Source organism: Rattus norvegicus, chromosome 1 (assembly GCF_036323735.1).
Source record: "Rattus norvegicus strain BN/NHsdMcwi chromosome 1, GRCr8, whole genome shotgun sequence".
Lineage (NCBI taxonomy): Eukaryota > Metazoa > Chordata > Mammalia > Rodentia > Muridae > Rattus > Rattus norvegicus.
This window is the reverse complement of record NC_086019.1, coordinates 231,570,663-231,585,691: the sequence shown is the minus strand read 5'-3', so window position 1 is coordinate 231,585,691 and position 15,029 is coordinate 231,570,663. Positions and strand designations below refer to the sequence as shown.

The 15,029-nt window shown below is 45.3% G+C and overlaps 1 protein-coding gene across 1 annotated transcript in view; it reads left to right on the top strand.

Annotated features, from left to right (window-relative positions):
- Positions 1-15,029, top strand: part of Pip5k1b (phosphatidylinositol-4-phosphate 5-kinase type 1 beta) — a 278,257-nt gene that overhangs the window by 24,401 nt on the left and 238,827 nt on the right. The gene's annotated exons all lie outside the window — the stretch shown is intronic.

Below are 15,029 nucleotides of genomic sequence, written 5' to 3'. Positions count from 1 at the left end.
ATTACAGGGTTGAGTCCCCATGCCTAGCTGAAAGCAAGTTATTAAAAAAAAAAGGCATTATAGGGTGTAGAATATAGTGGACAAGGACAGCAAGATAGGAAGTGTGTCTGATATCGACAGCCAAGAACTGGGCCGTAGATGACCCTGCTTCCAGGGTAGGCGAAGATACTGCGGTCGAAGAAGTGTCCTTCAAGCCTTACTGGAAGTAACATTGACTGCAGAAAAAGCGAGCCACGTCAGCAGATGAGGTTTATTTTTGGATTAAAAAATTACTTTAAAGAATGTTTTAGGTCTATGATCACAGCCCATATCCAATTACAGCATTAAAACAAAAAACCTCTGTGAAGGCTTTAATTTTTAGCAGATCTTGTACTTTGATACTGTGTACGACTGAATTCCAGAAAAGCAGGGGATTTTAGCAAAGCCCATCGGAACCGTGTAGTAGAACCTGGACTGTATTGAGACATGAAGCCTTTGAGCTTGTCCTAGCGGGTCATATTGGAATGTGACAATAAACCCCCTAGAATTCCATTAGGCCCCTAAAATGAGGGGCATAAGCTTTACATTAGCGCAAGGCTCAAAGGCATAGCGAGGGGGGGATTTCACGGTTGGTTTGGATTTAAAAGTTGAGTATGGCAGGCTTATGAAGGAAAAAAGGAGCTTCCTTAGCCACAGTGGATACTGGCTTCCTTGAAATCTCATTTGAAATCTTCTCCACCTTGCTGGTCTTTCAATCATTAACAAGTAAAGAGATATGACCTCCATAGTCCCCGTCGTCAAGGAAAATCACTTTTAGCACACGCCTAGGATCCCTTTCAAAATGTGTAATAGTGTGGTTTCAACGGTCATATGCCTCGGTCGAGGGCTGCTTCAGAGCCTTAGGGGCTGCCGTGCAATTCTTTGTGTCTAAGGGGGTGTCATGTCCCAGTTTAGCTTCAGTTTATGAGTATATATGTGGCACCGATAGGAGCTGACATCGCTGATGTCTGCATAGCTGTTTGTTTTGTGGGAAACAGGAGAGAGCTAGAGCTGGCGTTGCAGTGGTGCCCTGTGGGTGGGATGGTTTATCTGTTCTGATGGGAAGACTGGCCAGTACACAGAGCAACACCACGTAGAAGTTACTGAGTCACATGGTTAAAAGTGCTAGAGCTAGAATCGTGCCCTTTGCTTTTGAAATTCGTCTCCCTCTCTCTGAGTTCCAGGAAATACGTTACAGCGTGCAAGCTGCAGTCCTTTAATGATATGGGCGGGTCAAGGTATAGGAGGCGTAGAGATAACTTAGAGCCTTTTCCTGCTGTCTGTCTGTCTGTCTTCCGCGGATGGTGGCCCTCTGCCACCCTTCCTGAGCCCCAGTGTGCTAGTCCAAGGCAGTAACCACTCCAGGAACCCTTCCCGGGATGCTGGAGTGAGCAGTGAAGTGGGAGAGATGAGCGTTTTATTTCCATTTGTCTTATGGGACTTAGCGTCTCGCAGAATGTGTTTTCGTTTACTTGTAGGCTTGTCTTACCTTCCTCTGTTGGGTTATAAACTTGTTGAGTAAGGAAGGGTCTCGTTTAATTTTCAGTGAACAAGAGGGTTGGCAAACAGAATTTTCTTCCATCCAAGTTCTTGTTAACTGAGTTATGTGGATTCCTTTGTTTGGTTGTGCCGTTCAAAATGATATGGAACCCTTTCAGATGATGACTTTGCTTGCTATCCGTACAGATTCATTGTGTTCCGTGAGCTACTCTGCACTTTACTGCAGTAGACGCTGCCCAGCTGTAGGGTAATGCAGATAGTCTTAGTGTGTTCACAGCATGGAGACTAAACCGTGATGCTTTCGTGGATTCAATACATAAAAGCATTTCCGGTGTACTCCATCTCAGCTTATAGCGAGTCATGCGCTCTCGAAGGTAAGGAGCATCTCTGCTCATGTAATCCTTGACACGTTTGGTATTCAGAGAGGTTCATTCTCTTACCCCTTCTGGTTAATGCTCTCTTGGCATCAGAGGATTAGCCACGACATCCTTTAAAGTTCTCATTCGCCTTTCTCAAGATAACAGGACGTGGCCACGAACAGTTTATGAAAAAGAGACCAGAGGAAGAAAGAACTGCTGTACTCAAGGCTGGCAGCTAAACCAGAGGCTGGTGAGGCACGGAAACAAAAACAAAAAACTATGTCCAAAACTATAGGAAGACCCGGGTATGTTCTGGGCCAAGCTCTCTGGCAGAACTTTGAGTCAAGTAGCATCTGGTGTGAGAGTGCTGGCAAGAGTAGAGGAACAGAAAGGTCTGTTTGTCCTTAGGTGAAGCCAAATACATTGGGGTTCTGATGACGGGCATAGCGGGTGGGCGTGTCTGGTAAAGCTCTCTGTCCTGAGTCTCCTGGTGGTGACGGAGAAAGGTGAGCTTTGGTACTTTGCACCTGCAAGGAAACGTGGTCCCTTTTCTCCCACAACAAAAGAGATGTTTATTTCATTTAGGCAAGGGCCACAGTGTAATTGCAAATGCCCGTGTAGTTGTGTAATCGAATTGGTGGTAACCTATTTTTAGAAACCTTAAGAAGCAGACCACAGGGTTGCCTGTGGAAAGTGAGAAGCAGGTTGCTGAGGGGACTGTGTCGCACATTGTCGGGGGTGCTTGTGTGTCACGTGCTGCCGCTGCAGGGTAGACTCTGCTCTGGCCTGTCACAGGCACCGCAGGCTGGCCCACAGTGCTCACCCAGGCTACTCCTCCAGCATCTGGCTTGTCCCTAGCTACTCCAAAAGCCCGAGAGCTCACCGGCCGCTGCACTTCAAGCTTCACAGCCTTGAATATTTCGTTCTTCTCTATTTCTCTTCTTGCCTCTGTCTGGGTTTTCCACAGGGCCCACCCGTGAATACATCTAAAGTTTTGTCCGTTTATTTATCCTTTCAGAACAGCTGTTTTTATCAGCCTTTTGGATTGCTTTCCTCATCTCCATGTATCTCTGCTCTGATCTCTGCTGTTTCTTTCTTTTGCCAAGCTAGTTCCTTGAAATGCTTTGCCAGGCTGCTAATTTGAAATCCGTACATACACATACTTGTGTATTAGCACTATTTATTTACTGTAGCGCTGAGGATTGGTCCCAAGACCCTGGCGCATTCTAGGCAAGCTCTGCTACTGAAGTTTATGCCTCAGACAATCTTTTTTTCATTCATTCATTCATTCATTCATTCATTCATTCATTCATTTTTCTGGGTTGGTACCTACTGCTCTGAATGTCCCTCTTTGTCCTGCTTTTTCTATATTCTTTCATTTTTGGTATGTTGTATTTCCATGTGCATTTTGTGCACACTAACTCATCTAATTGTTTGCTCTTTGATTAGTGCGAAGAATGATAGCTAAGCCCAATGCTCCCTGAAGAGGAGTTTAAAGTGTCGCTTTCCTTTACATGTAAAGTACATGTAAATACATATACACGTACTTTACGTCTGTTAGGTTTAGGGAGGAACAAGTGAATAAAAGTTTTCTCAGTTAACTTAAAACACCTGTGAATGCCCGCCCTCGGTCTGCACAAGAATGCCCGCCCCATAAACACAGATGGAGGAGAGAAGCTCAAGGGGCCCTACTCCTCACTGTGGAACTATTCACAACGATAGATTCGGCGGGAGAGGGGGAGAGTCATTGCCTTCAGTTGTGTGTCTACTTGTAATCTCCCTAGCTCTAAGGCACAGTTCAGTCCAGAGGTCCCCTAGATGGTCCTGGCTTAACTAAGCGCATCATAGCACCACCCAAAAGTCATAAATCTGAGACTAGGACAGGTAAGGATGGCGAACGGAGCTAATGTAGAGGGTGGACAGAAAGAGTGATCAGAATCCATTATATACACACAGAAGATTGTCAAAGAATAAAATTTAATTATATATCAATCAATAAATTTAATTAATAACAAAGCTTTCTTTCATTTCCTTATTGTATGCAAAAGCCAAAATCGTCAGGGGTTAATTTTTGACTAGTGTTGACTAGTTTTGTGTCAACTCAACACGAGCCAGAGTCATCTGAAAAAAGGGACCCTCGATGGAGAAAATGCCTCCGGGAGATGAGGCTGCAGGCAAGCCTGGAGGGCATTTTCTTAATGATTGATGGGGGAGGGCCCAACCCAATGTGGAAGGAACCACCTCAGGTCTGGTGGACCTGGGTTCTATCAAGACGTAGGCTGAGCAAACCAGGGCTAGCAAGCTGTAAGCAGCACTCCTCCATGGCCTCTGTGTCAGCTCCTGCCTCCAGGTTCCTGCCCTGTTTGAGTTGCTGTCCTGACTTCCTTCAGTGATGGAACTAACTGTAAGGCAAATAAAGCCTTTCGTCCCTGACTTGCTTTGGTCACGGTGTTTCATCGCAGCAATAGAAACCCCAGCCTGGGCACTAGTGCCTGGTCGGAGGCTGTGAGGTGCAGGGTGCAGATGATGAGCTGAAGTTTGGCTTCACCTTCTGCTTCTGCAGCTCCCATGTGACCTCAGGAAAGTCAGTCATCTGCTTAAGTCGGTTCCTTAAGGCCTTCAGCTGCAAAACGGGATGGCTGTGTTCTTTCTTCGTCTAGTTTCTCTGCAATAAACCTTCAAATATTTGCTAATGTTTATTGGACTACTTGACTGATCAAAGCACAAAGTGCACATGGGAAGCTGATGAGGTCACTTCTACTAAGGAGCTCACAGTGTGAATGGGGAGATCTGCTTCGGAGATATCACAGTCCCCGGGGGGGGGGGGGGTGCGAAGGAAAATGAGTTTCAGTCGGTGTCACTGGAGGACAAGATCATGCCTGGTAACCACTTGTTTGCGAGAGCCATACAGAATTGGTAAAATGTAGAAGAAACTGTAGACAAAGGAAGACCTAGGTGAGCAGGAAGGACAAGAAGAAAGGCTCAAAGGTAAGGACAGTGTGTCCATTTAGTTAAGTGCTGGGCCGGACTCGAACCCTGGTAGCTTTCAAAGATGGACGGCGGGTTTCCCCATGTTGTCAGTGTTCGTTGGTGTAGCAATGAATGCTTGTTCCTGTGGCTTCAAATGGCCCTGAGACTCACGGGAATAAACATGTCTACAGAAGAGAATCGAGACTGATAAAGAAGGAAGACACACCTATCTGTAAAACCAGAGTCTGACTGGAAGGCCACTCCGCAGAGCATTTGGTGAGGTTAAAGGAGTGGGCAGCCATCTGCTAGATGGTTGTGGGGATCTTCTGCCAACCCGACAGATGGTGGCGAAGGCTATTACCTCATTGCCACAAACTGAAAAACTGGAAAAGGCAATAGGAAGTGATTGCATCTGCTTCTGCGGCAGGAATAATAGGGCCACCTCCCCGTCCCGCTATGTGTGGCCTCTTTTAGGTCACTTTGGATATAACAGAAAAGCTTGTTTGGGTAGATCTTACATTGACTGCTAAGGAAAAATTACCTCATGAGTTGAAACCTGGGAAACCTTTGAAGCTGGAGGTCATGAGTTCTTGGGAGTTTTTTTTTTTTTTGTTTTGTTTTTTTTTTGTTTTTGTTTTTGTTTTGTTTTTTTTTTTTTTTTGGTTCTTTTTTTCGGAGCTGGGGACCGAACCCAGGGCCTTGCGCGTCCTAGGTAAGCGCTCTACCACTGAGCTAAATCCCCAGGCCCCCCCCCCTTTTTTTAAAGCAAACTTGAGAGCACTTTTAGATTTGGAGGATGTGTTAACTTCTGTTGTTATGACAAAACAATTGAGGAAGATCAGCTTTAAGAATCGTTGTACTCACAGTTTTGGAAGGGTCAGCCCTTCCTCAGTCTGGTGGCCTGCCACTTTCAGCCTATGGGAAAAAGGCTTTTTATGGTAGCAGGGTGTGGTGGAGGAAGGTGTTTACTTTATAGCATCCACACCCCAAGGATGTAATTACCATCCAGTTGCCCCCAGCTACTAAAGTTTGCATTACTTCTTAATAGTGCCATCGGTGGGTGACCAAGCCCTGAGACACAGGTCTTTGGGGACTCTACAGGTTCACAATACGGAAGAATTCTGTCATGTATAGCAGTAGAGAGAATTCTTGGCATCTCACCTTTAGGTTCCCCTATCATTGCCCTACACTGGTATGGTATGCCTGTGTTGAGTCCAGAGAGGATAATGATTTTTAACTTCAGTCTACAATTGACTCAGGTTTTTCATTTCCCCCCGTGTCTCCTTCTTCTGAGATCCTACCACATGACCCCTTGGGTTCCCCTTGGTTGTCTCTTGGATTTTCCCCTGCTCTTCTTGACCTTGACAGGGTTGAGAATTACTGCAAAGTGTTTTTAGGTAAAGTCCCTCGATGGAGATTTGTCTGATGTTTTTATCGTTAGGCCAGCATAGTGTATCCTGAGAAGGTAAAGGGCCATGCTCACCACAGCACATCAGGATTCCTCAGGTCAGGAGGACTTGTGACTACCGATACTGCTCCGGACTAGCTGGCTGCTCGCCCGGTGTCCTAACTGAAAAGGTTTCCTTTTACTTCCTGCTGGTTTAATTCTGGAATGGCCAGCAGGGTGTTGCTATGATCAGCCTACTGAAAGAGATTGGCAAGTGATACACCTTCTCATTAGGGTAGATGTGGCTTCAAAATGATGTGGAATTCTTCTGCATGGAAGATTTGTCTTCATTCTCCATTTCACTCAGTTACGTGGGCTAGTAACTCATTTCCGTATATCTTGCCCTGTTTTTCCCTTCGAGTTGCAATCAAAGATCCCTTTATTTTGTAGCTTAGCTCACCCAGCCTTGGAGCCTTTTCTTCCTCTTTCAGTCCTTCCTGTATCCCTTCGGATTCCCTCAGTGTCGAGGGGCTCATCTGAGTGTATCTTCCAGGACACTGGGTGCTCTTGTCTCATCTCGGACCCTGTGGAATTTATAAGAATGACAAAGGGACCCACGCCATGAGATGTATTGTCGACGTGGATTTGGAAAGCATCAGCGGGAATGAAGCAAACCTTAGAGTGTTTCGAGGATCTGGGATGAAGGCGAGATGAGAACGTCTGAGACTCTTGACTGCATAAACATGATGAGACTTCATGAGCGAGGGAGAGAGAGGGCAAGACACCTTGTGATTAATTGAGGTTTTTAAAAAATCATGCACAGGAAATGGAGAAAAGCTCTATAGTTAGAGTGAGATTTCCAAAATTATCACCATTCGAAGCTACTGACTTCCGGTCCGTGAAAAGCCTTATGTGGTTCGTCAGTGTGGTTCTGCGGCTCACCCCCACCCCAGCAGTATCGAAATGGAAGCTGCTTTCATTTCCCTGAAGTCAGTTACAATCCCAGTTCATTCACCGAACAGGTTTCGATTTAACACCCCTGTGCGAACTCGTTTAAGCCCTAACAGCGCGTCGGTGAACAGACCTGCTGAACTCTGTGTTCCCACGGAGTATACACCTCATTCAGGAAGACAGGGTCTCAAATAGGGAGTTTAAAAAAAATATGTCAGGTGAACAATACATGCTGTAGCGCAAAGGTAAGGGACATGGAGCATCCTGGAGTGGGGCCATGGGATTGTTGTTTATATAAGGTAGCGCGAGAAATCCCCACTGATACGGGGACCAGGTGGACGCAACAGAGTGACCTGGGAAAGCCTAGCACAGTGCCTGTGGCGGGAGGGTGCTCAGCGCTAGGCATCCACAGCAAGTGAGGCTGGAGAGGGCTCCACACGGCGGAGATGCAGACTGAGAGGGCAAACACTTGTGCCTAGGCAGGGAGCACTGCTCACAGAATGTGTGAGTGGCTGTCCCCAGAACTAAGAGACATTTTGGATGCAGGACCTAAGAAGCTGTTGGGACATGGGCTTTTGTTTCAGAGGCATCAAGAATTCTGAGCAGAGAAACCAGGTAATTGGTTTCACACTTGAATGGGCTGCTCTGGCCACTGTGAGTAGTGGGGACTGAAGAACAGAACTGGGGACACTGCTTCAGAGATCTTTTTATCTATTAGTATGTGCCAGTGTGTTTTAATTTTATCCTGTTTTATGTTTCATATGTGCACAATTGTCTGCACACCACCTGCCTCCTGTGTATCCCAATACTGTCCTTCGATGACTCCGTAGTGTTTAAATATCTGTATGCTTGTTTGTGTGTTTCTTCTTATGCTATAAACAGTAGGAATAAGTGTCCTTAAATGACACAGGATCATTACTTTCTAGCTCTAGAGGTCAGAAGTCCTAAAACTGAGGCACTGGCTGGAAAGTGCTCCTACTGGGGTCCCGCCCCTGCCAGGAGCATAGTTCCCTAACTCTCCTAGCTTCTCAAGGCTGCCATCATCCCTGACTCGAAGCTCTGTCCATTCCGGTCTCTCTCCTGTCCTTTGCCACCCCGGCCGCCATGATCAGCAAGTGCCTTCTTCTGTCCCTTGCTCTCCATGCTCCCATTTCTACAGACCCTGTGACGGCAGTGGTCCTTCCTCCACAGTCCAGAGCTTTAATTTAATCATATCTGTAGAACACCACTCTCCTTAGACTGTATCATCCCCAGCTGGGATTCTTTGAGAGACCATTGTTCAGCCTAGCACGGGTCCTGTTTTGGACGTTGTTGTTCTATTCCCGGGGCGGGGGGTGGGGGGCGGTATGCATCTGGGGCTGGCCTGACAGGGATATAACCTCCAACATTTGTGCACTTTGTCTTTTTCTGAGTGTGTCCATTGAGATACATGTGCAGGTGTAGGGTTCCTAGGGCAAAGGCTATGAGCATCTTATCTATTTGCTGTCTGAATATATGGCTGTATTATCAGTACATATGTGACTATGACCTTTCTTAGCCAAACTCTTTTTTTACACTCAAAGGTGTGTTTCCATAGGATCTTGCAAAAACATTTCATTAAGCGGATTCGATTTCCTTGTTGGTTTACTTCAATGTTTTGGAGAGAGAGAGAGAGAGAGAGAGAGAGAGAGAGAGCGAGCTCGCAAGCGCGCACACACGTGCACATGTGCAATTGTGTGGTATCACATATTTTTGAGGGCAGTTGCTTCGTTTTGCTGGTTAGTCATATCTGGGACCAGAACATCAGAGACAGAGTAGAACATTGCTTAGGTAGGTAAGGCTGGCATTAATAAATGATCTATACAAAATTAAAAACTCTGCTTTTACGTCTCATCCAAGAAATGGTCTTTGAAATGAATTAAAAGGGATTCAGTGGACAGGAAAGATCATTCCAGTAATCTGGGCAAGTGCCTATCTCTGGAACATACACGATCAGATTGCAGGGTGCTAAAAGTGTCAGTTAGCAGATATCGGTGACTGCCATTGAACACAGAGTAGATCTTGGAGAGCAAAGGAGCTTCCCAAACACATGGGGTATACATATGTTCTGCATAGTTTGGAAAGGTCCAACCTGGGCCAGAGTAATGGCTTAGTGGGTAGAGGGACTTGCTGCCAAGATGACAATGCAAATTTGAGCCCCTGGACTGACCTAGATGGTGGAAGAAGAGAACCAGCTCCCATAAGCTATCTGGTACTTTCTACTCCCACACTATGACATGAATGCATACACCCTACACACACACACACACACACACACACACACACACACACACACACACACCATACCACACCACACCACAATACTATTGTTGGCAAAGAGTTTAATGAGCTAGCTAAACTTGTAGAATATATAATATGTAATATGAAGTTGCTATCTCTCAACTGTGAAAGTAGTTTCAAACCAAATCAATTTACAGGAGTAATGAGAACATTTTTAAGTTGGGTTGTATTTACATTGGAATTTCAGTTGACTTTCCTCCTTTTCCTTTCTCGTTTTTCTTTTGTTTTGTTTTCGCGGTGCAGTAGCACATGTATGGCAAACATGATAGTTTTGAGGTTACTTTCTGTCCTGGTGGGAGAAGGCCGAGCCCACCAGCATCTGGTTGACGTGACATCATGATGGAAGGCCACTGGTCTGGGAGGGAAAGAGTGGAGCCTCTCTTCTGGCACTGCCATGAGCTTGTTGTCCTCTTGTGTCCGTTGGCCTTCTGTGTCCGAGGGCTTTTAATCTAAAAGTTGGAGGCGGTGAGGGGTGGGATGCTGGTAATCGCTCCGTTCCGATCTCACCGTGCACCATGCTCCATCCTGTGCAGCGCCCAAGTTTATTCTGTGTTCTTGGTCACTTTGGGCACATTTCTAAGCTAAATAGACTCTTGTAAGTGATTCCTTGGGAATCCTATAAGCAAACTGTCCTTATTTTGGACCCTTCCCTATAAGGCTCATTTAACATCGAAGGCGAGGGGTTAAAATATTGAGTCTCTTTGATCTGAGGAAGATTTCTTGTTCAAATGCTGGCCTGCCCCCTTGGGATTTCTGGGTAAGTCTCCCCTTCCACAGGCAGGACAGGCCTGCAGTGTCTCGCTCATCTACCTGGCACTGCACCATCTCATCTACCCCTAGCCCTCAATTCTTGGTTCTTCTTCCTCACCCAATCCAGCTTGATTTACTTGTAACTAATGCAAGGCCTTAATTTGAATTTCTGTTGTTTTTTTCCTTTGTTCCAAGCAGGTATTGGAGTAAATTGAGAAAAGCATTTAGTGTAGTTTTAGGGGTAGTATTAAGGTGGAAAGAGAGGTCCTATGACGAGGGCAGCTCACACCAATGACAGACACAGGCTTCTCTTTTTTCTTTTCTTTTTTTTTTTCCTTCGGAGCTGGGGACCGAACCCAGGGCCTTGCGCTTGCTAGGCAAGTGCTCTTCTGCTGAGCTAAATCCCCAACCCCAGACACAGGCTTCTTTCTCAACGAGTGTGTCTTAACAATAGGCACACTCGGATTCTCATGGTGTCTGACGTTACTGTTGAAAGCATCCTTAAAGAATGTTTCTTCCTACCTAAGTCCGAGTGTACCATGCACTGGGAGAGGACAGGCTGATAAGATAAACATAGGTTACCAGGTTCAAGGAATTGCACTGTGCTAGGGCACAATGGAGACAAGCATATGCCTTTCCTATAAGCAGACGTCACAGTCTTGTTTGTGAATCTTTCCCCTTTGTAATTTCATTCCACCCTCTCAGGAGTCAACAACAGTCCTTGAGCCTCACTTTACTCTCGCTAGTCTAATTTTCTTCTGAGATTGCTCAGTAAACATAATCGAGTGTATATTTTTACACACATAGCATATTGCTTTTACATTTTCACACAACCCAGGCTTTATTTTTGAAAGTGTTTTTCAAACTCCTTTTTGGAGTTTGGGTTTGCTCCTTTGTTTGTTTGTTTGTTTGATTGTTTAGTGTGTCTGGTTTATTGTGTCAGGATCTCACAGTGATTGGAACTGGAGTGATGGCTCAGTGGTCAAGAGCACTTGGTTCTATTGCAGAATTAGTTTGCCAGCTCCCACATCATTGATGGTTCAAAACCATCCTTAACTCCAGTTCCAGAAGATCTGATGCCCTCTTCTGACCTCCTTGTGCATCAGGCACAAACCTAGCACACACTCATATATTCAGGTAAAACAGTCATAAATATAAAATGAAAAACATCTAAGATAACAGATCTCAGAGTGTGGCGTTTTGGATTGAGAGGTACACTGATATGGTTCTTCATTTATTGGGGGCTCCCTTTGTTTTGATCAGCAGGATAAGCTTTAAAGACTACTTTGACGCTTCAGATCCTTTCCTTAAAAATCATAAAATATTTATGACTTGTTTACATACTCAAACATGCACTTCAGCTCCCTCCTGATGCATTCTGTCAATGCAGAAACAATTGGGGGCCGTATTTCTAGTTTCTAGTCCTCGCTCATCTATATCTCTCATTTGGCTTCTTCCATGAATTCTTCCCAACACTAGCACCAGCGTCCTTCCAAGGCTCATCCTGGGCTCCCTGCTACTGTGCCCATGCACACTCTAGGTTTTGCCCTAAGTTCTTCTGAGAACTGGAGCTAATGTCATCTTCTTGGTGTGAGTTCATTTTATCTTACAGAGAGTGACACTGCATGCTGTGTGCTCTCTCCCCAGCACAGGTATGTCTTGGAGTCCCACGTAGGTTTCTAATTAGTACCTTGGGCAGGAAGTAAACTCTTCATTACTGCTGCGGACTCTTCTGCTGATTTGAGAGAAGTGTTTCTCTCCTGTCACCACCTGCAGATAGCCCTCTGTGTCTCTGTCCTTGCAGGTCATGCCTAAACAGTTAGTTACCCAACCTCGACCAACAAAGACACGTGACGACAAACAGGAAGCCACTTCTGTGTGGCTAACAGCTCTCCTATACGTACATATCGGGTACCTGAATTTTCTCTCTGAAGAAGCAAAGGTGATTGGATGGGTCTTGTGCTTTCGTTTTGAGTTCTGGTTTAGGTGGTGTGTTGTTCCTGAGGCTAAAGAAGTACTAAATAAAACCTTTAAAACCTTCACCATGTAACTGGTTTTGGAGAGGTTTTGGTCTGACTGATAGTAGATGTTGGGGGATTGGTTAACTGTTAAATGGCTCCGGTGAGGTGTGACATAATGGGCAGGAAGTTAAGTGGCTGTGGCGGGTGCGGCTAAGGACAGAAATGATCCACTGCCACTCTGCAGTCACAGATGTGCACAGCATGAGCACCAAGGTATTTTTCGATATACGCTTATCAGGAAGGTCTCTGGAAACAGGTTGCAGGGTGCAGTGCAGGAAAAGAGATAGCTTGGAATTGGGGTTCCCGGTCAGTAGCTCTGATGAGATCATCAAGGTTCCCTCTGCAACCGAGCTGTTTGCCTGTCATAAACTGATATGACTCAGGGCAAATATTTATTTAGTGAGAAGTGTAGGTGTGCACAATAAGGCCTCCTTCTTTATGGAGTGTTTCCTCATGACGCTCATTAGCTGGGAGCAGCTCAGACTGTAAATGTCATATGATGTCAGCATAAGCCGTCCTGTGGCTAGTTATCTCTGAGCCTTAAGATCTCAGGCTCAGATAGGAGTTGATGGGCCAGAGATGTTTTGCTGATAAAGTGGGAGGGAATAGTGGAAGTAGAAGATCAGAGTATTCTTAGTATTTCTGTTTTTATTCCAATTTGATTTTTTTTTTTTGAGACAGGCTTTCTCTGTGTAGCCCTGGCTGGAATCTAAAGAGATCCCTCGTAGATCAAGCTGGTCTCAAACTCAGAGATTCACCTGCCTCTAACTCCTGAGTGCTGGGATTAAAGGCGTGCGCCCTGCTACTCTTTAGTATTTCTGAATGGCGCTTAAGGAGTTAGTATGTTCTGTCACTCCATAGCACAGATAAAATGATCGTTCATGCCTTAAAGTTCATTTTAGAATCCTTTTATAAGCAAATGTACATATGAATAAGTAAAAACAAATTTAAAATTTTGAATTATATATACATTTTAATAATCTTGTGGTTTTGAAAAGGTTATAGTTTTCTCCTTCCACCATGTGGGCTTCAGGGACTAAACTGAGGTCATCAGGCTTGATGACGAGCATCTTTACCCACTGAGCCATCTCACCAGTCTCTGCTTATGCGGTGTTTTTCTTTGTTTTATTTTTGTTGTTTGTTTGTTTTTAAGATCTCACTCTATAGTCCAGATAGGCCAGGAACTCTATGTAGCCCAGGCTGGACTTGAACTCACGACCTTCCTGCTTCAGCCTCTTAAGCCCTGTGATAAAGCACCGTCTATAATATCTCCTCTTTTGGTTCATTTTTGAAACGCTAGGGATTAAACCCGGGACCTTGCGCTTGCTTGGCAAGCACTGCGCATGCACTGCGGAAACGGAGCCTTGCGCATACTAGACAAGCACTGCGCATGCACTGCGGAACCGCTCTCCTAGCCACAAAAAAATTACTTGTTTTACTTAGCAGTGCATAAGCTCTGTCATCCAAATACTGCTTTAAGAGTTTCATCCAGATCCAGGTTCCCAGTCATCACTTCGGTTCCTTCCAGACCTTCCATTTGGGAGACATTGCAGGCTCTTTCAAGACATCATCGGCTCCCGAGCACAGCACTGAGTACACAATTGCGTATACCATTCTCGAGAGTTATCGTGGGGAGGATCCCTGAGCACGCTGTACCTTCTTGAGTCAACTCTCTGATAGCAAGATGGAGGGTAATTTAGTGAGGCAGTTAACTAAATACTAGATAATTCTGGAATTCTATGACTTGAAGCATTATTTGTATGGGACAATACATTCTGTGTCCCAAACACCTGAGTTTTTATCTCCCAACTCCATTGAGAGGTCTGGGCCTAGCTGTACCTATAGTCATTGAGTGTGCAGATGGGTGTATAAAACGTGAGCATTACATGGTAAAAGTCACGGCTCTTTGGACCTTACTGTGTTTCTCATACCCGCTGTCCTAAGAGCCTTCGGGCAGGCACTTATCCTCTGCCTCACAGTGGTTCTTTGAAGTATCCCTCATTATCTCCTCTCTGCAGATGAGGGACTTGAGGCCAGTGGAGACAAGATAAAGCCCATCCAGTTCCCAACCTCGTGGCCTTTCTTCTCTGGTGCCTGGTGCCTCCCAACCCCATTACAGTGAGCCTTCCTCCCATCTGCCTCGTCTTTCTAAGTCCTTCCCTGCAGGTGAGAGGCTGCTCTTTTAAAAAGATCATTGCAAAGTAGTATCATATCCTTCTAGATATCCAAAAATGTAGATTCCCTCTGATCCAATCAAATACCATGATGCATCACTGTTCTGTTTCTCAGCCGTGGTGGGGGCGTTAGGCATGGCCCCAGTGGCCAATGCAAAGACAAGGAAACTCCCCAAATCGCACCATGGTGAACAGTTTCGAGGCTTAAATATAGTGCAAGTCATCTGTGAAAAGAGGACAGACCCGTCCTTTTAATATATTATAGTATCCCCTAAATGTCACTTGAGACCTGAGCTGGAATACTCGTTTGCTGCTCATCTGAGAGATCCTTCAGGACCTCCTCTTGCCTCAGTTTCTCTGCTAGGCCTAAAGATTCCACAGTTGGAAACCTGCCCTGAGCTCACAGATGCTTTTGTCTTATTTGAATAGCTCAAATACAAAAATGCCTTTTAAAAATAACCTCAATTTCGGGGTTGGGGATTTAGCTCAGTGGTAGTGCGCTTGCCTAGGAAGCGCAAGGCCCTGGGTTCGGTCCCCAGCTCCGTAAAAAAGAACCAAAAAAAAAAAAAAAAAAAAAAAA